A 3,186-nucleotide genomic window follows, 5' to 3' on the forward strand; every position below is an offset into this window, starting at 1 on the left:
ATTTGAACCTCACCTCAATGCATGTGGACCGAACTCATGATCTTGTGACCTATGCCGTGCACTCCAGAGAAGGAAGCACTGATGGAAACTTGTGGTTTCAGGCAACTGGGTCTCTCACCTGTCAGCTAGTTAACCCCCACCTCCCCACCCCAAAAAACCAAGCGTGGTAGAAGCACACCCGTACCCATGGCATGTGAGGCAATGATACAATTACTAGTCATAGTCTAGTGCTAGTAACACCTTGGACAAAATGATGAAGTACCCACTTAAAGCTGGGGGAATTAGAAGTGCCGTTTAACATGAGGCCAGGTTTTGAACTCTCAGCTCTGGAAGCACAGCAAGACATCTTAATTGACCCTGCAGATGCCCCTCTTTCCCAAGCCGCTGCAAGAAGGGGAGAGCGGCTTTCTCAGGCACCTACACAGTGCCCATCACTGACCGAAAGCAGGCAAAGAGCATAAGTATATGCTTAACTTTAGGCATTTAATGAAGTGAACTCCTGCTCCGGACAACTGATGCCTTTCTGATGTAGTTATATAAGGTGCACATCTCCACCCTGCCTTCTTCAAGTACGGGAACAGCCCCATTCAAAGCAGCCTGTCGGATCAAACCCTGGACCTGTAAATGGTTCGGATGGGCCCATTGGCAATACAATCATGTTAGCGAAGCCGAGACGGAGCAAGTGGGTCCTTCCTTCATGCAGACGTAGTGTATTAGCAAGCGGTAAAAGGAAGTTACAAAGTTGACGGGGTGGACGGAAGTACAGAAAACCTGCACGAGGGTGGGCTACGTAGTACAGGGTGGGTAAAGGGAGGATGCAGCTTAGTTTCATGGAGAGATGTGGCCTAATTAGCCCCAGGGGTGCATTAGGGATAAGGGGAGCTGAAAGCACGATGCTCGCTGAAGGAGATGCAAAGGCCGCGCGTGAGGAAACCGCATTGTATGGAGTTGCGTGCTCTAATGGATACAGCCAGGTATGCAGAGTACAACTGCGGGGGCGAGGGAGGGTCCAGGTGGGAAGTGGTCTTAGTTCATGATCCATTGGATGAGGCAGACCTCTGAGACCAGGCAGCGCTCTGCTGGTGTCCGCGCACCGTGACGCGCTCCACGTAGATGTCCCTGGGCCATCTGATGATGTTGGACACCATGAAGTGTCTCATCATCAGTTGGGGGGAGTGGTGGGATATCTGGCAGGCACGCAGGGCACTTTCAGTGCTGGGGTCCCATGCTCTGAGTGCCCCTGCACTGTCACCCCATATCCCCTGCTCCCAGGGCACCCACCAGCAGCTTGTCCTTCATCAGCTTCCACTCACGGGCTTTGGTGCAGGCTTGCAGCCGGGTCTCGAACGAGATGGTGATGCCAACCATCGTAATGCGCTTGGTCTCCTCGTCTGGGCCCGAATGGCGCTCAGCCTGCGCCAGCGTGGTTCATCGACGTCGTCCCAGCTGAGACCGGAGCAGCCGGCCCGGCACCACCAGGCTTGGATGGCATTGTGTGGAGGCGGCTCGGCTGTGGGGTTTGCAGACAGATAGCATGTGGGGCAGAGTCCCTCGTTTGTAGCTGCATCTCTGGCACCTCTTTTCATGATCCCTGTAGCAGGCGCCAGAGCTGTTGAGTCAGGCGCGGTGGATGAAGTGCCAATCTGCAGAATGCAGGGCACGAAGCCGTCCCTCGTGTCCCACTTCAAGGTGCATTCAAAGACCCTGGTTGGGTTTTGCCTTGAGGTCACTGACGTACTCACGCGGCGTCCTTTAGGAGCCTCTCCAGGCAGGTCCTCAGGCGGGTGGGGGGTCCGAGGAGCTCCTGGAGCTCCTTGGACCAGGTCCAGGCATCACCGATGCACTTCCCGAGGCAGCACGCGGCCTGACAAGCCCAGCTCCAGCGAGCCTCTCGGGAAGGTGGCTAAGTGGCCAGCAGGTCCCCATGTTGGACCGCTGATTTAAAACAGTGCAACCTTAAGTACCACCAGCACATTTGGGGTCCTATAAATTAATTATAATAAATCTGTGCACGCCTATTGCTGGCAGGCTACCACCGGCGGTACCTGTGCCGCAGATTGGGAACCGCTGCGCTGGGCACATCCTCCAAAGAGTGGAGACGGAGAAAGATTTGAGGAAGAAGGGTAAAAAAACCCTAAAAATCCTTTCCCTTTTTTTTTTTTTAAGAAAGCCTTGCACAAACCACGGTCTCCTGGCCCAGCCCTTCTGAGTCTTCCTGTCCTAAAGATGGAGCTGTGTTTGCAGAGGCAGGACTCTGCCTGCCTTCTCCCTCCCCGGCTCGGTCTTTCCCCCTGTCCATACATGTGTTTCTGTTTTGTATGGTAGCATTTGTTCTGGCGGCTCATATTTACATTTTAAGTGCATCTGGTGGGTGGGCGTTAGAAAAACCCTTTTCTTTAACAGGAAACAAAAAAAAAAAAACCAAGCCTTTGAGTTCTTTCCTCCTCTTTTTTTTTTGTTTCACTCTTCGGCCAAGCAGGTAGAAGACTGCAATCCGATCCGACCACTTGGGGAGGAGGAGAAAGTTGATTTTTTTTTTTAAAGGTAGTCGTGGGGGAGGATATAAAGCCTAAGGGGAGGGGGTGGGGGTGAATGAATTAAAAAAAAAAAAAAAAAAAAAAAAAAGGGAAGGAAGGTGGACCCACGTGGTTTACTCGGAGACAGACAGAGATCCCATTGTTCAAAATCAATAAAAAAAAAAAAAAAAAAAAGGGAAGGAGGGGGGCCCCCGGGGGTTTAATGGGGAAAAAAAAAAAGCCCATTTTTAAAAAAAAAAAAAAAAAAAAAAAAAAAAAAAGGCAGACAGCGCAAAAGAAAAAGGGAGCCGGAGGAAAAACTAGAGGACCCTGGAGCTGGAAGAAACCTGCAGCCTTTCCCCGACCGACGCCGCCGGGAAGAGTTGGACCACGTTAAAGTTTTTTTCTTTCTTTCTTTCTTTTTTTTCCCTTTGCTGGAGGGGGGAGGAACCCAGCGGCCCCCCAGAACAGGTGTTTGAGGGGTTTTCTCCTTCTCCTTCGGGCGGGGGGGGGACGCTCCTCTTTTTGTGTCTGCCCGCTCGGGCCCCTTCCCCCGCGGCCGAGGCCGGGCCGGCCCAGCCGGGCGCGCTGGGTTTGGGGGCTTTCCTCGGCTTTTTGGGGGGGGGGTTTCAACATTTTGCAACCAAAAAAAGGGGGGCGGCCAGACAAA

This window comes from Gavialis gangeticus, unplaced genomic scaffold (assembly GCF_001723915.1).
Source record: "Gavialis gangeticus isolate Ggan-Ray unplaced genomic scaffold, GavGan_comp1, whole genome shotgun sequence".
In the NCBI taxonomy this organism is placed as follows: domain Eukaryota; kingdom Metazoa; phylum Chordata; order Crocodylia; family Gavialidae; genus Gavialis; species Gavialis gangeticus.